Here is a 27,336-nt window from a genome sequence, read left to right on the forward strand (position 1 = left end):
AGAATTGCACAGAGTTTCATTCTAGTTTTCAGTTCTCACTGCTTGCAGTGTATGTTGTTTTCCCCATCATACTTTCTTCACTTAGCATCAGTTCAAATAAGTCACCCCATGCTTCTCTGAATTCATCATATGTGCCTTTTCTTTTGGCACATTAAAATTCCATTCCATTCATAAACTACAATGCATTCAGCCATTCTTCACTTGATCAATCCCATCTCTTATAATCCTGTTCTGTTCCCTGCTAGCCACCTGCTATGAATAAGTAATACTTTGTACTTTGTACTGTGCCTTCTCCAAGATATCACCTCTATCCTGGACCTGGAGCAGGTGCTCTTCTGTCCTAAAGCAGAGCCATCATTTCCTCTCTCTTGCCCTACAGACTTGCTCCCTGCTCCCTAAGAGTTCCTTCTTCCCAATGATGGGTGTTGTCATTCCTTTCTCAAGAACTATTTACAGATCTTTCCTTCCTGCTAATCTTTGACTTTCTTTTTACTCCCACCCCTGGGAGTCTCTTCCTCTCAGGTCACAGATGTCCTAATAGTAACTCCATTTTAGTTGGAGACATTCACCCAGAATGAGTTTGGGATGTCCCCTTATTCCCTCTGTTCTCCCCTGCTCCCCAACCCTCAAGTAAGGCCACTGGAGACTGAGGATACAGGTGCTCACATCTCTACTGTTCTTCCCCTCTCAGGAAATGCCCACTAAGACTCTTTCTTGGTAGATAGGTAAGGGACTACAAGTACAGAATGACAAATGCATTGTGAGATATAGTCAATGTCTTGAGTTGTTTAACTGTACTCCTTTATTATAAGGGCTGGGGGGGTCTGTTTCTGTTGTGGGAGGGTAACATTGGGAAATGACACTCTGTATATGTGTGTGTGTGTGTGTGAGAGAGAGAGAGAGAGAGACAGAGAGAGAGAGAGAGAGAGAGAGAGAGATCACTAATGAAATATTTTTTGAAGTAAAAAAAATGAATATGTGCCATTGCCCCCAAAACAAGGAAAAAAGAGAGAAATGCAGGCACAGAAAGGACCAAGACAAGCAATGCTTCCCAATTCTGCCCACAAGGCCTCACTGTCTCCTTATACCCCATCTTGGCCAATTTTGTGATTGGATTTGAGAGGACTGGATTTGGGTGGGAGGATTAGCATTAGCCTTGAAATGATGTACTTGGAGACAAAGAGAGGTGATGAGCAGACAATAAGGACTGATGGGAGAATGTGGTCAAGAGCAGAGTCATCACAGCCTTTGTCCTCTTGTAATGACCCTCATTAGCCAATCAGAGTACCAGAGAATAAAAGAAAAGAGACAGAGGAAGGGTGGAGGAAGGCATGGTCTCAGTCAGGGTCCCAGAGACAGTCTCTCTAGCACTTCAAGTTTACAGGTCACACAGAAGGATCACAGGGTCCTGAAACAGCAGCATGGGATAGTGGGTAGGGGCACTGAACCTGGAGCCAATGGCAGAGCCATCCAAAAAAGAATCCAGTCTTTGGCTGTGTAAGAGAGGCAGAGTTTGTAGAACTGAGGCAGTGGAAGTCTCTCCTTTGACCACTTCTGGAGCACTGTGTCCAGGGCCAGGTGTCCTATTCAGGACTTAGACAAGTGGGAACACGCCCAGAGGAGGGTGCAGTAAAGGGACTGGAGAGCTTGCCATAAGGAGATCAGGATGGTCTGAGGACTTCGGCATCTAGGAGCTGAAGAAGTGATTGCTCTTGTCGTTGAGTATTCAAAGGACTGTCCCATGGAAAGAGGATTCTGTGCTTGGTCCCAAAGGGCAATACTAGTAGAAATGGGTAGAAGTTGACAAGAAGGATATTTAGGCTCAGTGAAATTGAGAGCTCCCCTAACAAAGTTATCTAGAAGCGGCATGAGCTGGCTATCTCAGGAAGTGGAAAGATAGAAGACTACTTGTCTGGTAAGTTTCAGGAGCGATTCCTGGTCACGTGTGGGTCAGACTGGATGGTCTCTGAGCTTTCTTCAAACTCTGAGGTTCTGTGCTTCTTGACATGGATTGGAAATCTGCTTGTGTTATTTGTTGCTGTGATCCCGGGCACTATGCGCCTCCAGGTCGTCCTGCAGTCAGAGAATCTAGGACTGATGGGCCAGAGATGGAGCTGGAAGGGCATCTAATCTAACTCTACATTTTACAATTGGGGAAACTAAGGGCAAGAGAAGGAAAGTGACTTGTCCAGGGTCATGCAGCAAGTCACAACTAGAATCCATGTCTCTGGACACCCAGTCCAGAACTCTTCCCAAGATATCACTTGACCTATATCTGAGTCATATGGGAAATAGGGCAAAAAAGAACTGGCCCCTCTCTTTGATGGGTTGGGGGTAAATGGAGGAATCTATCCATCAGATCCATCAGCCACAGGTGCCACAGAACAGAACTGTCCAAGGTCAGAGATTGAGGGGAGGCGGTGGGGAGAACTAGGTACATATGCACATATGTGTATATGTGTGCATGTATGTGTATGTATATATGCAGACAGGAGATAGATAGGTAGATGATAGATAGATAGATGATAGATAGATAGATAGATAGATAGATAGATAGATAGATAGATAGATAGATGATAGATAGATAACAAGGTAATTTGGATGGAGGAGAACATTAATAGCTGGGAAGATCAGGATACCAAAGTTGTCATGATATGTCTCTTAAGAGAATCAACTAAGATAATGTATGTAAGGTATTTTATAAACCTTAAATCCTGTACTTCAGCTATTAATATTTCATAAGAGCCGTGTGAGGTAGGTGCCATTAATAGCCCTGTTTTACAGATGAGAAGACCGGGGGTGTTCCTGAGATAACAGAGCAGATGTTTCAGGCAAGATTCAAACCCAAGTCCATTGTTCTATCCACCATGTTAAAATGCTTTGGTGAAGTTAGAAAAGGAATGTACTGTCCAGGGGAGAACTGAGGCAAAGAAACCAGTACTACAGCCTTCAATCTCCGTGGGCCAGAATTGGGTAGAAGGAGGATGGTAATGGGAGATGAAAGAAAGTAGGCAGATGGGGGTGGGAGGAGGGAGGCTGGGAGAGGATGAAGAATCTGGCATCTAAATGACAGGGAGCCAAGCTGGACTAGGGGGAGATGGAGAGGGGACAGAGAGAGAGAGAGAGAGAGAGAGAGAGAGAGAGAGAGAGAGAGAGAGTGAGTGTATGTGTGTGTGTGTGTGTGTATGTGTGTGTGTATGTGTGTGTGTGTGTGTGTCTGTATGTGTCTGTGTGTGTAGGGGAGGGGAGAAAGGGGGGTGTTGAAAGATGTTAGACTTTCACAGTTCATTAGCCCAGATAACTTAGGGAAAGGAGGAGGGACAAGGGTGTCTGTCCTGTGATATTGACCCATCCCTGTTCCTTGATTAAATAGCCGGGTAGGGGATTGAGGTTATCTCAGTAAATAAAACGGTGGATGATGTGGTCATAAAACGCAGGGTGATTGAGTCATCAATAAAAGCTCCTAGGGCAGGGGAAGGGGGGAGGTGAGTGGGTAGGAGGCTGCCTGGGCAGCGCTGTCCTTGGCCAGTCCAAAGCAAAATTAAGAAATCTCTAAAGTTTATCACTTAATCCTCCCCACCCCTAGGACCTACCTTCTATGTCCTTCTCCATCCCCAACCTACTCCATATCTCTTTCCAGAGTCATTTGAGGCCCTTCTCCAGCCCTACAGAAATATATCAGACAGCTCCACTCCCCCCAAGGTGGAAGGGGATGAGAGGAACATTCTCCAAAGGGAATTTTCAGGGTGAAAGAGGAGCTGGGAAAGGGTGATGCTGGTGCCAGAAATGAAAAGCTCTAATGGGGGAATGTTGGCCATTGTAGCAAACCATTGGGAGATATATTTAGGGGGTGATGGGAGCCTTTCAGTGCCCTTCACACCCTATCCCATATGCCAAGAGGAATGTAAATGTCTCCTTTTCTTGGTTTCTCCAACCTGTTTGTCTTCCTTCTGCCCTTCTCCAGCCCCTTCTCTTTTCCTTCTCCCTTCCTAATGGAGTAGGAGTAATATGATTGGAAGGGATCTGTTAAGTCTGGGAGTCAGGAAACCTGGAGAAACCAGCTAATTTTGCCATTGACCAAATCACCAAACCTCTCTGGGACTTGGTAAAAAGGAGCGGGTGAGATGAGATAAAATCTAAGATCTCTTACAGTTCTGACATTCTGGCACTGTAAAAACTGTCCCATCTTCCTAACCATCTGGATCCTTACAGGAAGACTCTCCCAGAGGAAATGCCCTTATAAAAGATTTTCTTTGATAATGATATGACATAATAATAATGATAATAACAACATGCATAGAATGCTTTAAGGTTTGCAAAGCATTTTGACCCTCACCCAATCCTGTAAAGTAAGTACTGCAAGGTATTATCCCCATTTTATAGATGAAAAGTCAAGTGACTTGTCCATGGTCACACAGCTAGAAAAATTTAAGGAAGGATTCCAACCCATATCCCTTTGACTCCAGTTCGGCATTCTTTCCAACACACCAAGTTTGTGCAGCTGGTGCTTTATACAGTTCAAAGCATTTTCCAGGGTGTTGTAGTGAAGGAGGCATCTATTACAATGGAAAGAACATTTGCTCTGAAGTCAGAGGACCTGGATTCAAATCCCAATTCTTAACACATCTGTGACCCTGAGCAGATCACTTAAACTCCCTGGGACTCATCTATAAAAGGAGTCAGTAATACTAGATGGCTTTTAGTTCAAAGTCAATGATCCTCTGACCTCACTTGATGCAACAACTCTATGAAGTAGAAAGGGAAAGGAGGATCATTTCCATTTGACAGATAGGGACACTGAAGCACAGAGTTGTGATAGAACTATGTTGTCTTCTCTATGCTTGCTTTTTCCACCAAGGACTCATTGCATTGTCCATAAGGTCTTATGAAGATGTGGAAATACAAAAAATCCAGTAGTAATTTCCTTAGAATCTGGAATAGAGATGGGTTCAATTTCTCCAACTCCTAAATAGGAATCAGAGATCCTAGTCCCAATAATGTAGACACCTAACAATAGGCAGCAGGGAAATCCCTCACTCCCTATGTTGATGTGCTGGCATGTTGATTTTTTAAACTTTAATAGTGTTTTATTTTTTCCCCAGTTACGTGTCAAAAATTTTTAGCATTGACTTTTACAAGATTTTGAGTTCCAAATTCTCTCCCTCCTTCCCTCCCCTTGCCTCTTCTGAAAATGGTAGGCAGATTGATATAGTTTATACTTGCACTATCATGTGAAAGAAGAAACAATTTTTTTAAAAAACCGTGAGAAAAAATAAAATACATGAAAAAAATGTGCTTCAATCTATATTTGGAGTCCATCGGTTCTTTATCTGGATGTGGATAGCATTTTCCTTCCTGAGTCCTTTGTATTTACCTTGGGTCATTGTGTTGCTGAGAAGAGCTGAGTCATTCATAGTTGATCATCACACAATGAGGCTGACACTGTGTACAATGTTTTCCTCGTTCTGTTCATTTCACTTTGCATCAGTTCATACAGGTCATTTCAGGATTTTCTGAAATCTGCTTGTTCATCATTTCTTATTGCACAATATCATTCCTTTACATCATATATCACAGCTTGTTCAGTCATTCCCCAATTGATAGGCATCCCCTCAATTTCCAATATTTTGGCATGTTGATTTTTAATAGACAGGAAGCAGACCCATTTGCACCCACTGAAAACTCTGGGCTTGGCCAAATATATTAGGACCAAAATACCACCCAGAAGAGGGAAAATAGCACCTGCAGCACATTCTAATCATCTGACATCACTGACTACGCCACCACACACATTCAGACCCTTAAAGTCAGTTAGCCTATAAGAACCACCATGATCAGTCATCAGCTATTTATCTCAACAACATTGATATTTTATAAATAATGCAGAGAAGATGAGATGGTGTGAATTAAGGAACTGTTCAAGGATGGTGCTTGGGGATTCTACCCTCCCTGACCTTTGTGAACAAGTTTGTGTGTCTCCTTTGGGATCCACTTCTTCAGGATTGACTCAGGAGTTTGTGTGTTCTTGGGACATCAAGGGTTCCCACTGGTAGAGGCCACTATTCCATGTCTCTCAATGGGGAGCATACAAGAACCTGGGAGTTGGTCTGAAAGTGTCAGACCCCTGTGGTGGTTCAGAACTAATAAGAATTGGCCCCTAACAGTTGAGTAAAGGAGGATGGACAGTTGCTATTTTTTTTCTGTTTGGCAGACAGGGAAACATAGGCTTTCAGTGTATATGATTTTCTACTCTTCAGTCAATGGTATTCAGGGAAGGAGGAACTTCACTCATAGTCATATACCATAAGAACTTAATAATTAGAAGGATCTTTGGAGACCATCTAGTCCAAACCCTTGACTTCATACATGAGAAAACAGACTTAGAGGAATAAAGCAACATGCTTTACTCTGTCATGGATTAGGACATATTTGGTGTTGTTGGGACAGCTGGTTGGCTCAATGGATAGAGCACTAGGCCTGGAGTCAAGAAGACTCATCTTCCTGAGTTCAAGTCTGGCCTCAGACACCAGTTGTGTGACTGGGCAAATCACTTAACCCAGTGCCTCAGTTTCCTAATCTGTAAAATGAGATGGAGAAAGAAAGGGAAAATTATTCCAGTGTCTTTGCCAAGAAAACCCCAAGTGGGGTCACAAAGAGTCAGACACAGGTGAAACATGTGACACATGCTCACATAGTTAACCTAAGATGGAGTTTAGGCAAAAATCCAGGTGTCCTGGTCCTAGTCTGGTTTTCTTTCTTCTGTACTATGGGCCCAGTGGACAAGCATTCTCCATGGACTTCTACTTCCCTATCTTTATCTTGTCATACGGGAATAGCCATCTTGGATTCTGTACAGCCCTACATCCTGGTGATGGAAGGCTACCAGCTATCCCTCCATGCAACCACCATTTTCAGTCCACCCATTTGGCCTATGGCTGGAATAGGGAAAGAGGGTTGGGCCCCCCCATCTCCCTCCTCAGTCCATAGCAGCTACAACCCAATAATTGGCCTCTGAGTGTTATCTCCCTGGAACAGACAGGCAGGGGAACAGAGCCCACCTGGTGGTGAGAACATGGCTAGTGGGGAAGCTGAGCTGTTAATCACAGGGATTTCCTTATTTTCCTATTAAATACCACATCAGAGCCCTGAGTCGGCAGGATGCCACCCTCCCCCTTCCAGCTCACATCCCCAGAATGTGAGCAGGCATTCCCCCCACCCAACATCTTTATCATAGTGGACTCTTCTGCTCAGATTAAATGCTTTTTGATACAATCCAATTAACTCCTTACATTGGCTAGGAAACCCAGTTAATACAACCTCCCCCCACTCCATATTTGGTGTTAAAGATACCATCAGACCCGTAGATTATGTCACCTGAGACGGGACAATTCAGCCCCAGTTTAATCAGATAAAATGCCAATTAATTGCTGCTCTGGCCCCACCAGCGGATATCATCCACCCAAGCTCAGAAAGAAAAGAGGAAAGATGGGGCTGGCCCTAGAAGAAGGCTTTGATCCCCTGGAGTAAAGCCCAAGTGGGTTTTGGCCGAGGGTGTGCATTTCTCCTGGGTGAGGAGGAGGGGTTGGAATGTGGAAGCTGTACCTTTAAATCTTTCAAAGGGGAGGAGGAGCAAGGGGGGTCAGGGAGGTGCAGGCTGAACACCAGGGACTAATTATCCTCCAGCCCTTAGCCAGGCTTACACAAACAGACAAAGAGGGGACTTGCCTCTGATGGGAATAAGCCGCAACAGCCGGATTTCTTCTCCTCTCAGATATGCAAATCCACTCGGGCTTTGTGAGAGCCTGGGTGCTGAGCTGAACCTTAGCTTAAGGGATTTGGGGGCCCCAAGGGACAAGGATGTGTGCTGAGTATCGCTGAGTGGCTTCTGCCTCCGCTTCTGGAACGCCCTGGGATCTCTCCAGAGCTAAGGAAGAGGTTGTGGAAATAGAAAGAGTAGTGGGTATGGAGTCAGGTTTTGGATCCTGGCCCTGACAGACACTAGCTGTGTGACCTTGATAAATCTTCTTCTGAGCCCTTCTCCTTCTCCTTCTGAGCCTCAGTCTCCTCATCTGTAAAGTGGGAATGATGATACCCATACACCCTACCTCATATAGTTGTTGAATGAAAAGTGCTTTGTAGACTGGAAGTTACGACACAGACCCCTAGTGTGGCCTCGTCCTTTTACTACCAGTCAATCAATAAGCATTTATTTAAGTATTAGTGCTTCTTATATACTAGAGTCTATGTCAAGAACTAGAGATTTAAAAACAGAAGAAGTCCTTGCCCTCAAGAAGTTTCTATTCTAATGGAGAGACAACATTCAATCATTTATCAGCATAGTTTAATCATAGGGTCTTCAATCTAGAATAGGGATTTCAGAGGCCATCTCGTCCGACCCTCTCCTTTTATACCCAATGAACCATTGGGTTCATTTATTTATTCATTTATTTAATGAGCCAGGCCTTATACGTCCTGATGGTGTCCGCAGTGTGTGTGTATATATATATATATACATACACACATATACACCAGGTAGTTCAGGGAAGGAGGGCTAGTAGCTGGGGAAATAAGGAAGCTGAGGGGCAAACAGGACAAGGAATTTGTTGAAGGTCAAACAAGGAGTATTTGGAGTAGAATTTGAACTCAAGTCTTTGACTTCAGAGCTAATATTCTGGTCCCTGTATTTTGCTAGATGTCTAATGTGAACCATATTAGTTTAGGGGAAAGTAGAACTAGCCAGGAGGTGCAGTGGCTAGAGCACTGGGCCTGGAGTCAGAGAGACTCATCTTCCTGAGTTCAAATCTATCCTCACTTTCTAGTGCTGTGACCCTGGACAAGTCCCTTAGCCCTGTCTGCCTCAGTTTCCTCATCTGTAAAGTGAACTGGAGAAGGAAATGGCAATATCTTTGCCAAGACAATTCCAAGTGGGATCACAGAGGGTCGTATACTACAGACTAACAACAGTACTAGAATCCAGACAGCCTCCAGGGTGGGAAATTTAGAGGACAATAGAAGGTCAGGAATGTCCTCCCTCTCTCAGCTCCTCCCTTGTCAGATAACTGCTCTTGACCTGGACTACATTTTTCTCCCAAATAAGCTGCTCCTCAGACCTTTCCCTGCCAAGCCCTGCTCCACTCAGTGGGGGCTGGCCCCATCCTGGAGCATATTCTCTGTGCCCCGCCTTCTCCCCTGCAGTCCATCCTTCAGCACTGTCAAAACCAACACTACATTCCTCTCTCCCCTTTGCCCTAGTTGCAGAAATTGCTAGCTCAGACTTTAAGGGAAAGGGCTCCTAAGGTTAGGCCCAGGCTGTCCTGGAGCTGGGGACAACTGCTCCATCAGCTCTTTCCCCTCCCGGGCATGAACCTCATAGATGGTCAGACTGAACTCAGTGGTATCAGCTCCAGAGTCTTAGGAGAGCTGAGCAGACAGTGAGGACATGCCCAGGAGGGACAGGGTCAAAGTCAGCTGGGAATAATTGCCCCTTCCTCCCTATGCTGTTCACTCACAAGCTCTCCCAAACAGTTACACATCTGGTTCCCCAAAGGAAAGATGCCTATAGTGTCAATTGTCCCATGAGTGAAGGTAAATTCCATACCCGACAATCATATCCCAATCCTAAGCCAGAGCCTTTCAACAACCGTACCCCACCTTCCATCCAAGAACAGAATGAAGAGGAAGGAGGAACAATAAAGTTGAAAAGTTGTCGTTTCTGGGGTCCTGTTTTGGCTTCCCACAGCTCCCTGGCCAAGGAAGGCAGTATTGCAAGCCTCTGTAAATGCATTCCAGGGGAATTAATGTGGCCCAGGGGACCTGACAGAACCTGTCACCAGAGATGCATGCCTATGATTGCACACAGTAGGCACTTGATTAAATATTTTTTGAATTAAATTGAGTGCTCCCCTGGCCCCAGGTACAAATGAGATTTAATTTTCTTCTCTGGGCTCGCCTCCCCTTCACCTCCACCCCCAAGCCTTCACTGTCTCTCTGCAATTGCTTTCCCTACTGTTTGTTGTCATCCCTCCATGATGGAGGACAAGATGAAAGTTTAAAGGCAAGGAGAGTGATTTTTCTTGCCGAGACCGAGGCATAATTCAGGAGCAGGGCATGGAATCGCATTGCTAGAGGAGACCTTAGAAATTGTCTAGTCCAGCTCTGGCATAAAGCAGGCAGGAATTCCCTCCATAACATACCAGACAAGGGGTCACCCAGACACTGATCAAATTAGATAATATTTGGAAACACTTAGCTTGGCACATAGTAGGTGTTATATAAATGTTTTTTCCTTTACCCCCCCCCCCCATCCCATTACCCATTTTCCTCAAAGACCTCTAGCAAGGGGGAATCCACACCCTCCCAGGAAGCCCATTTCACTTGATCTGACTATTAGGACAAGCTCTTGGTCCAGTTATAATTCTGGGAAAGTTTTTGCTTATAAAGCTTCAATCTGTCTCCCCTTGCTCCTTGCACTTCCCTCTGGGGGTAAAAACTGGTTCTAATCCTATTTCTCCATAAAAACCCCTCAAATACTTAAAACCAGTTGTGGTCTCTAGACAGGAATTATCCCTTCCTTCACTCCAGACACTGTAGTTTAATTAATGCAGCCTTGAATGGCATTCTCATTTGGGGCTGACTCATAATTCTTATCAAATGAATAATATTCTAGGCATGCCCCTTTTCACCCCCATCCTATACTTAGTTTATTTTTTGGACCCAAGTGCAATTCCTTACATTTATCTCTCTATTAGAGCAGATATTTCTATCTCCTGATCAGAGAGGTCATGATGGTCTGAGCGTGGGATGGAGGATATCAATGAGACATGAAAGAAGGAGGACACCTATGCCAGGTAGCAAGGCAGAGCCAGGACCCAAGGATCCAGATTCCAAACTGTTTGTTGTTCAAAGTGAACACACAGAGGTATAACTCACAAAAACTGACTTAAAGCCATTCATTTAGCCCCAAAATAAAATCTCATTTTCCAAAATATATGTATGTGCATATATATATATATACACACATATATATACATATATATATATATATATACACACATATATATACATATATATATATATATATATAAATATGAGAGCATAAGATACAGAAATAAAGGAGAGGGAATGAGAGCTAGGAGTGGTGGAGGGAGGAATGCAACAGAATAAGTAACTATAATTAAGCAACAACATTTCTAATGCTATAGAGATGATAACATTATTAGGGCAGAATGTGCAGGCAGAATTAGGGCTTGAAAATTAGGCAACAACATTTCTAATGCTATAGAGATGATAACATTATTAGGGCAGAATGTGCAGGCAGAATTAGGGCTTGGAAATGCTGATTTGTGTTGTGAGAGGTGACTGGATGGGGGAGAGAACAGGGACGGAAAGGACAGACAGAGCTGGAGAAGACAGGATGATGGATCTGAGAAGCTGGGTCTGGATGGGGGAAGCTCTTGGGAGAATTTGACAGCTCAAGAATTCAACCTCAGGAACAGGGACGTTTAGCTTTGTTCAAGGGATTTCTATAGACAGAGCCTGTGGATGCTGCAGATTTGGAGTCTGAGGAGCCAGAAGGAGCAGTTTTTATCAGCTAGAGCCTTGGCTTGGACAGCAGAATTTGGGGCCCAGATAGAAAAGGCCCCAGGGAGGTGAGGGAGTTGGGAAAAACAACTCAGTCTTAGAATGGAGGTAGAAGTACAGGCGATCCAGCAAGGAAGGGATAGAGTGAACTAAAGGTTCATTAAACTAGAGAAACACCAAGTTGTCCTCAGGAGGGAGAATGCAAGGTAGAAACAGCAAGAGTTAGAAAAAACTGAGCAAGGCTTTGAGCCTATTGGAGGAACGTGACAGTTTGTACCCAGAACTCCCAGTCTGAAGTGTGTGTCTTGGTGCTCCCTTGGTAACAGGACAAATGACGTTGTTTCTTTAAACATCAGTGAGCTACAGTAATGTAGGGGACACAGGGAAGGCGGAGAATAACAGAGAAGGAAAAGACAAAGGGCACAAATAAATCCCAAGGGCTCAGGCTTTGGAAAAAGAGATGACTCCTTTCTTCCCGAGATGGGGCACCAACCCACCTGGAAGGCAGGAAGGAAGGGAAGCCTACCCAGCCTAGGGATGGGGGTTGCTTTACATCAAACGCCTCACAGTGTGTGTGTGCATACATGTGCACACGTGTGTCTGTGTATGTAGGGAAATGACAGAGAAAGACATGCAAGGGAGACATAGAGGAGATGTCTCTGGGGCAGAGAAAAGCAGGCACCTGTGCCAGTTTCTGAATTCCCTGCTGCAGCTCAATGGGAACCTCCATTATAGAAACGAAAGGGACTACGCAGGTATCAACCCTGCCCCACAAACACAACCATAGCATCAGGTATTGCCATGAGGCCGAGGTGCAAAGAAATGCATTCTAGGCCTGTTGGTGGTGTTCCTCCAGGACCTGTAATCTGGGCTCAGACCCCAGAGCTCTGTTACTTCCTATGGGACCTCAGACAAGGCAGTTCCCATTGCTGGCCTCAGTTTCCTCATCTGTAAGATAAGGGAGCTGACATAGATGGCCCCCAATGTCCCTTCCATCCCTTTGTGCCAGGATCCTATGAATCACCAAAGCTCCTAAACCTTAGTTTGGTCCTCTGGCTAATCATGATGAGTTCAGATCCCAGGCCGAGAAGGCATAGCATATAGGCAGATGATAGCAAACTGGATGAAGAGTCAGGAGAACCTGAGTCTGAATTCTATTTCAAACACTTCCTAGCTGTGTGATACTGGACAAGTCACCTAACCTCTCAGTCTCAGGTTCTTCATCTATAAAATGGTGGTAATGGTGGCACCTACCTCCTAAGGTTGTTGTAAGGCTCAAATGAGATAACATATGTAAAGAAAGCACTTTGCAAACCTTAAAGTGCTATATAAAGCCTTGGAGTTGTTGTTCAATCTTGTCCAAGTCTCCGTGACCCCATTTGGGGTTTTCGTGGCAAATATTGCCGTGGTTTGTCATTTCCTTCTCCAGCTCATTTTACAGATGAGGAAACTGAGGCAAACAGAATTAAGTGACTTGTCCAGGGTCACACAGCTATTAAACACCTGAGATTGTATTTGAACTCAGGTATTCCTGATTCCAAGGCCAGCTCTTTATCCACTAAGCCACCTAGCAGCGCTCCACATAAAGGCTAGCTGTTAATAATGTTATGCAGGTGGGAGCAGAGCTATACCTAACATTTTGGGCATCTGTGGTAAATCATACACAACTCACCCTCAGATTACCTGTTAAAGAAAATCGTAGTTGAATGGGAACAGGGAGGAGTTTCCTCGTAGGGAAAGGATCCTGGGACTTGACCTCCTGAGAAGGAGACAAAGCAACAGAATGATTAGGAGTATTCTTATTCTAACTAATTATCTTTGCTAACTAGGTGATAAGATCAGATACTTCTGTTGCAGGAATCAAGGCTTATACTTTATTTGTCAATTGATCTAAGAATGTTTTTTACATTTTTAAATATAATAAAACTTTATTTACAAATATAAAAACTATTCTTAGCTCTCTGGCCATACAAAAACAAGCCACAATTTGGCAACCCTTCATTCTAGAGGAGTGTAAGTGATGCCAGCACCCTCTAAATATTTGAGCCCCGGAGCAAAGTCCCAATCACCCCATCCTTGTTACATGTCTGGATGGGAAAAAACTGAGAAGAAATACGTTGCAATGCTTCTCCCCTCCAAGGGGGAAAATTCTTTTCCTTTTAAAAGAGTAGCTGATAGTTAAGGACTGAATAAGAATTATTCCAAAAGAATTAAGCTCTAATGATGGGTAAGAAATTTCTGGGCAGAATACTCCTCACATCTTATCTTATGAGGCAGCCATCAGTGGAGAAAGACCAGGTCTTCTGGATGGTTGTCCTGGGACAAGATGCTGTTTGCAGCCAATAGTTCTATCCAAGGCCAGACCAAGAAACACATTTATGAGACTTGGAAATATCCTTCTAGTCATGTCAACTGTCTGGTAAAGAAAGAGCAGGCCAGGGCTTGGTCATTCCCCAGTGTCTTAGAGGGTGTGAGGAGTAATGAGGGGCTCTAATTAAGGTCTCAGAAGGTTCCATTAGAGGATTTATTGACATGGTCTGTCGATTGCTCTCCTGCCAAACTCCCCTCCCCTGCTCCTCCTGGCCTCACCAGGGAGAGGGAGACATCATCAATATGTTGTCATTATAGCCTTCTTTCCTCATTAACCCCTCTGTGTTCCATGCAAGCCGTCACTGGGACCTACTTTCAGGCCTCATGAACATTGTTTACACTTAATTAATTTGAACTTGTTTGTAGAGCATGCAGAAATGTGAAGGCTCCTCTTTAAGTCTGGGGAGGTGCAAAGATCACTGAGCATGGAATCAGAAGCCTTGAGTTTGAGTGTTCTGTTTGGGTCCGGGTGCTGCCAGTTAGGAAAGCCGTCGTTAAGCTGTAAAAGGCAACAAAGATGATGAATCAATGAACCAACCAATCAATCCATCAACCAAAAGCTGAAAGTCGTGTCAAATGTAGATTCATTGAAGGACGTGAGGGGTGTTTAATGTAGAAATGAGCAAACTAGAAAGACTGAAGAGCTGGGTTCAAGTACCTGGAGGGCTGCCATGTAGAAGACAGATGAAACTCAGGATTTCTTCTCAGAGGGCAGAACCAGGAGGAAGAGGTGGAAACTGTAAGAGGTAGAGTTAGGCCTGAAATCAGGAGAGAATTTTCTATAGATAAAGAGCTGCCTGAAGTGGAATGGGTGACTTTGGGAGATACAAGAGCCCCCCTCATCAGAGGTAGGATGACCATTTATTAGACATTTCATAGTGGGATTTCTTTTCAAACTCGATGACCATGGCGATCCCCTCTAGCTTTTAAATTATTAAATTCTGTGAATGATTCTGTGAGTCCCAGATTTGACACTTACTAGTAAGATAACTATGGGCAAACCTCTTCACTTCTCCGAGACTCAGTTTCCTCATTTGTGAAATGGGATCAGTAGGGTTTACCTTATGTACCTGAAAGGGTGGTTTTAAAGAAATGATGCCATTCATATCTCTATTGAGTTTTTAAAGCACTCTTCTCACAATGACCCTGTGAGCTACATAGTATAAGTCTTATTCTCTCCATTTTACAGATGAGGAAACTGAGACTGAGAGAGGAAAAATGTTTTGCGTACTGTCAAAAAGAATTGGAACCCAGATCTTCTGACTGTGTGGGTCCAATCCTGTTTCCTCTAAATCATGCTGCCTCTCAGAAAGTATTTTGTAAACTCTAAAATAGGTAATGCTTTGCAAACCGAAAGGGCCACTGGAATAGCCACACTGTTATGTCCTCTCTCTCTCTCTCTCTCTCTCTCTCTCTCTCTCTCTCTCTCTCTGTATATATATATATATATATATATATATATATATATATATATATATATATATATATATATATATATGTGTGTGTGTGTGTGTGTGTATGTATGTATATATACAAATATATATACATATATATACATATTATATATGTGTATGTGTATATATATATATATATATATATATATATATATATATGAATTACCACCCAGGCACCATTTATTAAGCACCTACTATGTGGCAGACACTGTACAAGTTGCTGGGAATACAAAGATTAAAAATGTTTATAGTCTAATGAGGGAAAATAGCATATATACAGACAGACAGAGAGACAAGCATCCATATATGTCATGTCTCAGCTCCCATCCCTCATACCAATGCCTCCGCAAAGGCAGGAACCAAATATTCTAACCCAACTGAGAGTTTTTTGAAGGTAGGGTCATGTCTCCCCTATCAGATTGAAGGCTCCTTTGCCATCTCCCTGACAAGCCCCTTCTCTCTAAGTCTGGGTTTCAGTTTTCCCCATCTATAAATAGGGTACAGGCCATGCAATGAGCCATATGGGAGAGAGGAGTGCCTACCAGAAAGGGGACATTATCCAGACAGCAGCTCTGGGGACCTCCCTCCATCCTACAACACTGAAAGAAAGTCTCCAGCAATAACAGCTTCCCTTTGTCCCAGAGCTCCCTGCTCCAAGAATCATAGCTCTTCCTAATCTAGACCCCACTTTCCTCATCTATAGAATCAGGTTGTGGAGCAGACTAGGTCATCTCTAAGGGTCCTTCCAGTCCAGAAAGCCAGTCCAGTAGAAATTCTCTTGACAGCCTGGTCTGGTGAGCTAACAGTAGCCAGGGAACTCTGATCCTAGCACTACCACTGATGTGCTCTATTAGGCTGAGATAGACATATCCTGCTTTTTTGTGCCTCAGTTTCACCAAGCAACAAATGGGTATATATGTAGCTTCCCCACAAGCCAAAGAACCAAGGTATGATGGAAAAATGCATTCCTCCAGATGGTGGTACCTGGAATCAAGAAGGACAAAACTCCTTCACTCACCCTGGAATTAGGGCAGCTAGGGGTGCGGTGCATAGAACACCAGGCCTGAAGTCAGGAAAACTCATCTTCCCGAGGTCAAATCCAGACTCAGACACTTACTAGTTGTGTGACCCTGGACAAGTCACTTTACCTTGTTTGCCTCAGTTTCTTCATCTGTAAAATGAGCTGGAGAAGGAAATGGCCAGTATCTTTGCCAAGAAAGCCCCAAATGGGGTCACAAAAAGTCAGACAAGACTGAATAACAACAAACCCCTGAATTATTTCTTGGGGTGGGTGTTAAGTACTCCTGCTCCCACTTCAGACAAAATGACCTAATCCTCCTTTCCCAATATTCCCTATAATCTGATTACATGGTCATACTGCCTCACTAGGCCCCAATTGTGCATTCAAACCAGTCCATTACATTAAGGCTTAATGCTGATGGATGAAATGTGTGTGGGCTGAAGGAAGGGGGTGGAGGGGAATTGCGGTGGAAGGGTAGTAAACTCTATGGAATTTCTAAGTCAGATGACTTTCTTCCCCCTCCATCTATCCCTGGGGAAGTGGAGGGAAGCTTGGGGGCCTCAGTGGTTTGCTTTGCTACAGTTGTCTCTAGGTCACCATACAGCCCAGAGACAGAGCCACATCTGGCCTCCAGATGTGCTTCATATCCAGTTGTGGGGTCTGTGGCCTGATGGAGGCCCCAGAATCATCCAGCAGCTTTAGAAATTTGGGAGCTCTGGGTTTCTCTCCCAACATCTGCAGGGCTCCCCTAGGTGCCAGTGAGTAATGTTTCTTCTCCTCAAACACAACTCATTCAGAATTATGGACCCAAGTGCGTAAACCAGGGCCATTTTATACGAGCGGAAAAACCAGTCTGGCTGAAAGAAAATTAGATAGCAGGCCAAAAATAATTAGGCTGAAGTCCGCCTCATCATCATGTCCCTTTCGTATTTGCTTTTGTGGTGATTTTAGTGCAGATGGGGATGGTGGGGCCCAAGCAGGGAGAGAGATGCAGGATTTAGGGCTGTGAGCAGGAAGGACAGAGTGGGAATCACCTGCAGAAAAGGGGGCACAGGGAGCTTTGGATTGGGGCCAAGGCTCATGGACAGCTGAGGAAGCCAGGGGCTGGCTGAATCCACTCGCAAGCCCACTTGGGGGGTCAGGTTTCCATCAATATGCCTCTTCAATGAGTCGGTCACTAAGCATTTGTTAGATACCTCCTGCATCCCCAGCTGCGCTCAAGGAGGTACTGGGGAATTACAATAAAATGACCCTTCCAGGACCCAAACCACCAGGACAATTTGGTTACTACCACATTAAATTTATTGTAGTCTTTAAAAGACAAATTGTGCATAATTGTTCGTGGTTTGGTATGCTGTCCTCTTTTTTGCTTGTTCTTTGTACATTGGAACATTTGTCTTTGTTGATGGCTGTTCAGTTCATAATTAAAGAGAATATTTTTTAAAAGAGGTTCCTTCTCAGTAGGTGAAGGATCTCTCCCCGCCCCCCACCCCAGCATTAGATGGGTCTGATGGAAAATCCCTGGGGACATCTTATCCCACCCATTGGGGTATATGTGTGTGTGTATGGATAGATAGATAGATAGATAGATAGATAGATAGATAGATAGATAGATAGATGGATGGATGAGCCCAGAAAGGGTGGAATAGGTCCAATAAGCTTCCTTAGGAGTTGGTCTTACCTTATTCTGAGACTTCAGTCACACTTGTGGCTTCAAATCTGTCACTTACAACCTGTATGACCTTAGGCAACTCATTTTATTTCATTAGGCCACAGTTTCCTTATCTGTAAAAAATGAGGTTGGCCCCTAGATGGACTCCCTTCAGGGTCATAAATCTATGATCTTATGAAATAACTTTTTAAAATCAAATAATTCTGGAGTCGGGAGGGGCCTCAGAAATCAGCTAACCCAGCAATTCTTAACTTGGGGGTCTGTAAACTTTTTAAAATATATTTTTAAAACTACATACAACCATATTTCAATATAATTTATTTCCTGTCATTTATTTTTATGCATCGAAAATGTTATTCTTAGAAGGGATCCATAAGGTTTGCCAGAACTGCCAAGGAGGGCCATGATTTAGCAAAGGTCAAGAACCCCTGATAATCCCTTCACTTTACAGATGGGGATTCTGAGGCCCAAAATAAATGAAATGACATTCGGCAGTTCTTCCCTTTATCATCTCAAGCTTTCTCCATGAATTGCCCCAACTCCTCTGGGTGGTGTACAGGAAGAGGTCCCAGATGAACTAGTTTTCAGGGGAGGGGGCTTTTGGTGCCTCAGCCCAGATACTACAGCCCTAGCTGGGCTTTGAAAGCAGTGAAACCTTTGCAATCATCATAAAGTCCTGTGGATTATCTTTTCCACCCTCTCCACCATCCAGTCCCCCAGACTTCTTAAACTGGTGGGGAAAACAAACCCCAGCTGGGCGAGTCACAAAATCAACAGAATCTGGGAGGTTGCCGGAAGCTCAGCCCAGCCCCTACTGCTTCCCCAAAGCTACAGCTACCAGCCTGCAGTCTATAGCTGGGGCTGGGGATGGGGCTGGGGCTGAGACAGGAGAGCCAGTCAGCCGCAGTGTGGTGCATTATTGATGGGGCCTTTAATTGCACGCTTCCCAAAGTCTACAGAGCCTTTGATGAAAAATTCATGGCCTGCCTGCGGGAGGGAGGACATCAAATCGATAAGCAGCCTGGCTCTGAGTGGTAGGAGGAGCAGGGTCTGTGCCCCAGACTTCAGAGCTAGCAGAGAGGGGGTGGCTCCAGGCCCCCAGGGATAGGCCGATGGGGCTTTGGCCTTCAGCTGGGTCCCCTCACATGGCCCAGGAAGACCAGCGTGCCATAATCCATTTTATCGAGGAAGAGACGGAGATCTCAACCAGAAGAAGCTGAACTCGGGGCATTTGGGAGGAAAGGGGACAGATTAGCAGGAATGGGACAGCCACTTCCCCTGTGACTCTATATCCTCTTCCTGTCTCGAGATACCCCTCACCCTGGATGAGAAGCTTAAGGAGAGAGGGAGTTATAACTCAGAGGGTAGAGCTTGGAAACAAAAAAGATTCTTCCTTTTCTATCCCGAGCCTCAGTTTACTCATCTGTTTGGCAGAAGGGCCTGACTTATAAGAAGCCACAATCTATCCATTCCTTTCAAATCTCCCTGCAGAAGAAGTAAAGGAGTAAGATAGGACCCTGGAACTCTGGAGAGTAGCCAAGGTTTGGGGTCAAGATTTTAGTGCTTAGGATCTATAGTGAGTAGATAATGTACATTTACACAGAGATGCATAGAGACAGAAATATATGTACTAACACATAGAGATCCACATACTTAGATACATACATATATACATGCACATATAAAATATACAGGCACACATCACTGGCAAGTTATTAGGACGCAGATTCATAAAATCATATATTTTTTCCCCTAAGTTGGAAAGGACATTAGAGATTACCTAGTCCAAACTCCTTATTTTATAGATAGAAACCAGCATTTGACATGTATCTAACAAAAAAAAGCCACAGAGATCGAGTGCTCCGTTCATAGTTCCAGGAACTTTCCCAGTCTCCAGTGTCCCCATAGCCATATCAACCTCCTAGATTTATAGATGGGGAAATCGAGGCCCCAGGGTCACAACATTTCAGAATAGTGAAGTTGAAAAGGATCTTAGACACTGTTTAGCCCAAGTCGTACTAGAACAGAAATCCCCCCTGACACCATCACTTCACTTGAAGGTCTCCAGTGATGGGGAGCTCAGTACCTACCATAACCTTCATCACCCTTTTTGGCGAACGTTAACTCTTAGAGTTTTTCACTTGCACCAAGTCAAAATCTCCCTGTAGCTCCTGATTCTCCTTTCTGGGACCAAACTGAACTGCTCAAATCCCTCTATCACCTAATGGAAATACTTGAAGATGACTGTCATGCCCTTCCCTCCCACCCCAATTCTGGGTCTTCTTTTTTTCCAAGCTAAATCCTTTTATGGCAGGGTCTCTGGTCCTCTCACAAGCTGGTCATACACCTCTAGATGTGGCCCAGTTTGTCCAGGTTGCTGCTAAAAAGAAGTGCCATGAGCTGAATGTGATTCCAAGCAGGCTGGTGTGCCACAGAACCCTCTGCTCCACTAGTATCCTGTACACCATGCTTCTCCACACAGTCTTACATCATATTAGTTCTTTTGGGCTGCCATGTCATACTGTGAAATCACATTAAGCTGATACCTCACTAAGACCCCCAGATCTTTTTCCCCGTGAACTCCCTCATTTGGCCAAAGCTTCCCCATCTTGTATTTGGGTGGTTGATTTTTGTCAGCCCAAATGTAGGACTTTATACTTGTCTCTATGAATCTCCTCTTTGTGCTAACCTATCCCTCTACCCTGTTAGATCTTTTCAGATCCTGGCCCCCATCATCCTTCTCCCAGATTTGCTTCATCTGCAAATCTGATAATTTTGCTATCTATGATTCCATTTCCAACACTGATTTAAGAAAAATGTCAAACAACCAACAAGCAACTTACCCAGGCTTACACAGGCCCTTAGCAGGTCCTTCCTTTTCAATTGGATCTCAGCCTGATGGCCTTGGTGGTCCCCATCCAACAGGAGAGAACTGGCACTGTCCCCATTCCACCCTCTCTGCTGCCTTAGAACTCCACCATGCTTGTTGGAAGCAGGGGAGACTTTCATTAAGGCAAAGAAAGCTGAGGTGGCAAAATCCAAGGAGGAACCCTGAGCTCCCACCTCAAGATCCAAGGAATGGAAATGAGAGGCATGCCCATGCTGGGTCACAGTTTGAGTTGGCCCTGTGATTAGCCCCCAGGAGCCTGCCTCATTAAGTTCCATGTACTGAGGATGAGAGAGCAGCAGAGACTGAGCATCAAGAAGGCTGAGGCTAATGGGTCATTGGGGGAACAGAATGGTCAGAAGAGAAGGGAGCACAGATCAGAGGGGAAAGCTATGGCAAGGAAGAGCTGCCTAAAGACAGTGTATTATCTTCAATTTTTGTAGAACCAGCATGAGCACTCCACCTGACAAATAGGAGGTACTAAATAAATGTTGGTCGAATCAATCTACTACCAAGATTGTCATAAGACGTGTTCTGATCATTCCCCCTCACACATATCAGGCTCACTTACAACTCTGTGCCTTCGTTCTTACAATACCCTCTGCCATCCCTAAGACCACGAGTGTGGTACAATGAAGCATTTGTAAGATAAAGCACTTGAAATGGATAACTAAGCTTCCTTCCACCTCTCCTGCTCTGTGGTCCTAGAACTGGTGGCACACAGCCTCGCACTTCATCATATACCAGTAGTCAATCAATAAGCATTTATTAAGTGCCTACTCTATGCCAGGCATCTTCTCAGCTGCTGGGAATACAAAGAAAAAAGTTAAACAGGCAGGTCCTGTCCTCAAGGTGTTCACATTCCAACAAGGGAGAAAATGTTTGTATGTGTATGTACGTATCTATTTATGCATGTGTACATGTATGTATACATGTATGCATGCACACATATACATATGTATACATTTATACATTAATATGTAGATACAAAACACTTGAAATCTCGAAGGGGAAAGTACTAGGGACTTTCCCCCAGTAGGCTGGGGGACTAGAGAAGAACTTATGACAAAGGAAGAATTAGAGCTGAGTCTTGAAGGAAAATTGGAGAGGAGAAGAGAGGGTGTTCTAGACAGTGTGGCTTCATGTCGGTATGTCCTCTCTCCTCGACTACCTTGTAAGCTCCTCTAGGGCATGGACTTCCTATTTTCCTTTTGCTACCCCCATAACACCCAGCATTGGTGCATGAAGGAAGCCAAGGTCACTGGGCCAGAAGTAATTACTCAGACTCCAGTGTTTCTGAGTTTGAACTATGGGTGTTTTATTTACAAGAAACAAGAAGAGGGCATCTAGGTGGTGCAGTGAGTAGAGCACCAGCCCTGGAGTCAGGTGGACCTGAATTCAAATCCAGCCTCAGACACTTGACACACTTATTAGCTGTGTGACCTTGGGCAAGTCACTTAACTTCAATTGCCCTGCCTTCCCCCCTGCAAAAAAAAAAAAAAAAGAAATGAGAGGAAATTCACATATAACACTGAGGATACGTCATATATTCTAGATCTTGAAGAAATCATCTATTCTAATCGCCCCGTTTCACAGATGAGGAAACCGAGATCCAGGCAAGTAAAATGATTTGCCCAAGTTCACACAGATAATAAAGTGAGAGAGCCAAGATTTTGCTTTAGGTCATGGGGTCCCAGATTTTAGAGTTGGAAGGGATTTCTAAGGTCATTGGGTCCAAACTTCTCATTTGATAGAAACTGAAGCTCAGAAAGTAAAAGTGACTTGGCCAGGGTCCCACAACTGGATAAGTGTCTGAACCAGGATTCAAACCCAGATCTTCATGACTACAAGAACAAGGCTCCTTCCACTGCCCAGAACTAACTCTTCCTACCAAATATTGGAAAATTATCATTCCCACTGAGTAGTTGGACCCTTCTGAAGTTTTACTAAATTGCCTAAATTGTCTTAAGCAAGATACCCTGTGAGACTCTGGGCCAGCTCCATGGTCCCATGGCTTCCACCATTATCACTAATGAAGCCTAAAGCCACCGCCCAAGGTCTCCTGCCCACAGGGTGTCTGTCCAGCGGGACCCTGGATGCTCCTCTTCCCAGATCCCTCTGCCCAAGCCTGAGCTCCACCCACCTTCTAGTTCTCTGGGCTTTCCCTGCTGAGGAGTTTTAAAATCCCTGACAGTGGGGCTGAAAGCCCATCCCCCTCCTGGATAGCTAGGATCCACTTCATGCTGCCTTATTCATACATTGCACATACATGTGTGTGCACTACTGTACTAATAAACACATACATTATGAAACTTAATACGAAATAACAGTTTGTAGTATGAAATAAAAATGAAGTCATATTTTATTCTAGGACCAATAGAGAGCCACTGGATTTTACTGAGCATGGAAGTCACATGATCAGACCTGAATGTTAGGAAAATTATTTTGACCACGGTATGGAGGATGAATTAGAGAGGGCTGTTGTTTGACTCAGGAAGATCTAATTAGTAAGCTAGTGTAATAGAGTAGGTGAGATGGGAGGGAGGCCTGAATCACAACAGTGACCACATGGGTACAGAGAAGGTGACAAAGGTAAGCAATACTGTGAAGGTAGAAGTGAGATTTGACTACTGATTGGACAGAGAAGATGAGAGAGAGAGTGAGAAGTTGAAGATGACACAGAGGCTCTGTATCTGCAATAGTGGCAGGATGGGGGTGACCTTGATAATGGCAGGGAGGTTTTGAGGGAGATGGGTCTGAGGGGAAAGATAATGTAATGCAATCCATGATGCAACCCACAATATCACAATCTATCAATGCCTACTTGATAGCCCTTCCTGCTTGACTCAGTCTGTCCCACCCAAGATGAAAAGGCAAGAGGTGAAGCTCTTATCAGTCATGGCCTCAGACCATGAAGCCCCAGTAGAGGGTTCCTGACACAGCCCTGAGGTCATCTGGGAGTCAGGGAGCTGTGTATGCTGGGAAAGGGGGACAATTTGTCCAATGCTTGGGTATTTCTTACAATTTCTTTGAGGGGTTGAGGTAGGCCTCAGAAGGGGGATGTTTTGAAACTTTCACAGTATTGAAGGCATAGAGTGAAGGGGAATGTTGAAAGATAAGGCTAGATATGATTGTGTTTGAGACAAACCTTATCATAAGCTACTGTGGGGTGGCAGGGATGGTTTGACCCATCTTCTTCTTCTTTGATTGGTTGATCACATACCACTCAGGGTCAATTTACAGCCCCCACTGCCTCAGATAAACCTGGGCATCCCATTAGGCAATTGGCAGCGATTACATGTAAAGATAGTCTAGGAAGAGCCAGCTGAGGTTTCTGAGCATGGTCAGACCATGCAAACACAATGTCTGGTGAGGTCCGCAGGCATTTGCGTGCACTTTGTGGTGTTCCCATGATGACCCTGGCTTTGGGAATGTCCCTGTGGGACAGTCAGTCTGTCTATGCCTGTGCTGAGCACAATCCCAGAGCCTACATTTGCTCCAGGGGATGGGAATGTAAGCACAAAATAAGCTACAGTCTCAAGAACAGTCTCCTGGAGTCACTGCCCCATCTTAAGAGCATGTCAGTGCCTGGAGTCCCAGGAGATGGACTAAGGAGGTTGGATTTCAACTCGATGAACACTTAATAGACATTCTCTGATGACGATGGTGTTAATGATCATGAAAAAACAGATGAGTTTGTAGCTGGATGTCAGGAGCTCTGGGATGCCTCAGGTTTGGCAAGCAGGGGAATACCATCTTCATTACGGAAGAAAAGTTCATTGTTAGAGTTAGAGATCATTTAGTTCAAGGGTTCTTTACCTGAGGTCCATGAATTTGTTTTTTTAAATATATATTAAATATATATATATGTATTTTAAATATATTTTGATAACCATATTTCAAGATAATTAGTTTCCTTTATAATCCTATGCATTTTATTTTATGGATTAAAATATTATTCTGATAAAGGGTATATAAGTTCCACCAGATTGTCAGAGGGCTCCATGACACAATGTTAGGACTGTTGATCTGTCCAACCCTTTCACTGTACATCTGAGGAAACTGAGGCCCCAAAGGAAGTTCCTAATTTGCCTAAAACCAGTGCTCTTTTCATTATACCACATTGACTCTCCTCTTATCATTCTCCCCTCCTTGGGATCAGCTAATGTGGGAAGTCATTGACTGGGAGCAATGTTTCTGCCAGATTATGTGGAGGTGTCAGGGAAATACGAAGGCTACTATTGTACACATGGTTCAGGAACTGTCAAGACCAGCTGCTACTTGGAGGTATAGAATGGAGGTGGGGGTGAAAGGAGAATGGAGAGTATATTTAGTAGAGAGAAAGTGGTTGGGGTGAGTCAAGTCAAGAAGACTTTGGTTGAGAAGTATGGGATGGCAATAACCAGGGTGACATAGAACTACAAGGGATTGTAGAGGTCAGTTAGTCCAACTGTCTCATTATACATATGGGGAAACTGAGGCCCAAAGAGGTTAAATGACTTGCTTGGGATCACATAGGGAGCAATTGGCAGATCAGGGTAGGAATGGGGGAGGGAGGAGGAGGAGGACAGAGAAGAGGGAAGAGATGAAAGAGTTGAGCCCAGGTCTTCTAACTTCAAATCCATTGTTCCTTATACTGATTCCCCCAGGTCTGAGCATCTGATGATCCAATACCCACTGGTGGTCTTCTAATTGTAGAGACCTTCAAGGCTTCCCTCATATGCCTGGACCACCTAGTACTATATTCGCACAAGTGCCTTTGCTATTCCAGATGTCTCCATCCTCTACTTGGTATGAAGCCACACATAGAAACAACTATTAACATCTATGGGTTCCTACCTTGGAGTCCTACCTTAGAGCCATCAAGGGGAAAGCAGAGATGGGGATCCCGCAACCTTCAGAAGCATCTCATCCCACTTCTATGATTTAATTTTTCCTTACATCAAACCATTTATTCAACCTCAGTAAATATACATTCAGTTCCTACCATGTGTAAGGCAGGGTTCTAGGCACTAGGGAGATAAAGATTAAAGAGCAACATAGTACTTGCCTTCAATGAGTCAAAATCTGACTGACTTCTACCCATTAGCTCTTGTTCTATTCTCTGAGGCCAAGCAAATGAAGTCTAATGCCCTTCCCCATGAGAGACTTTCAGGTCTCTGAGGACATCTCCCGTGCCTCACCCCCAAACTCCTCTTCTTCCATGTTGAATATACCCAGTTCCTTCAAGCTCTAATATATGGCTTCAAGTCCTTTCGTTTTCATAGTCACTGTCCTCATGACACGCTCTATGTTCTACCTTGTCAGTGTCTCAGCCCAGAGCTGAACACACATCTTAACACCAGAGAACCTCTCTGGTTCTGGCCATTTTATTTTTGGTCCAGCCCTGTGATTTCATTGGTGTAAGGAACTCCCAGTAAGGGAAGTCTATCAAGGGAGACCAGCAACCACTATACAAGATAGAGTCCTAGGGCACTGAGTGGTTGAGTGACTTGCTCAGAATCATATCGTCAGCAGGCATCAGGGGCTGGTTGGGCATCAGGTCTTCCTGAAGCTAAGGTTGGCCCATACTGCTTCTCTTTCTCAAGACCCCATGCTTTTGTTAATGTAGTGAAAGAAAGGAAGCTTGGCTTTGAAGGCTGCCATGATGCCCTCTTGATCCATAGTGAGCTAGCAATCCACTAATGAATTTTCACCCACACACATCTAGCACAGGTTAACATTGGTCCACTAACCAACACTCATTGGATCTGGCTGGTCAAACAGTCTGCCTAACTCTAGCTCATATCCCATGACAATATCATGAATTATACTCAGATCAGGGATAATACCTGGGCTTATTGAGGTTATGGCAAGTCCCTAATACAGACCAGGTTAATACTTAAGAAGGGAAGGGAATAAACATTTTTATGGCATCTAAGTGGCTCCATAATCTTATCAATGGAGCTGTCTCCCCACCTCCTGCAGACCACACTTCTCATCCTGTGTACTTCTCATCCATATCCTTCCTTAAATCATCCTTAGGAGATCTACCCAAAGCACTAAAGGTCATCTTCTAGTTCTCTGAATAATTTACAGACACCAGCTTAACATTCAGGTCATCTACTTACTGACCATTACTCTTCCTATATGACCTGCTCAGTTGTAGCATTTATAGATTTTGTAGATGTGGAACTTAATCCACTGAGGCCTAGAACATTCCAGAGCCACCCCAATGATATCTCTGGCCATTCAAAAGAGATCAGCCTGACAATCACACAAAAAAAGTGGGTGCCCAGATTATGCCCTGCAGTTAAATGGGCAGCCCATTGAGTTAGGCCATCAGTAGAAATGCTTTTGGACAATTAGGGGG

At 44.3% G+C, this 27,336-nt stretch overlaps 1 protein-coding gene across 1 annotated transcript in view; it reads left to right on the forward strand.

The window, feature by feature from the left end:
- The window catches only part of CCDC33 (coiled-coil domain containing 33), a gene marked incomplete at its 5' end in the record, with an annotated part of 185,888 nt that overhangs the window by 110,468 nt on the left and 48,084 nt on the right, over positions 1–27,336 (forward strand). The window lies entirely within an intron of this gene.

This window comes from Trichosurus vulpecula, chromosome 8, assembly GCF_011100635.1.
Source record: "Trichosurus vulpecula isolate mTriVul1 chromosome 8, mTriVul1.pri, whole genome shotgun sequence".
NCBI classification, from domain to species: domain Eukaryota; kingdom Metazoa; phylum Chordata; class Mammalia; order Diprotodontia; family Phalangeridae; genus Trichosurus; species Trichosurus vulpecula.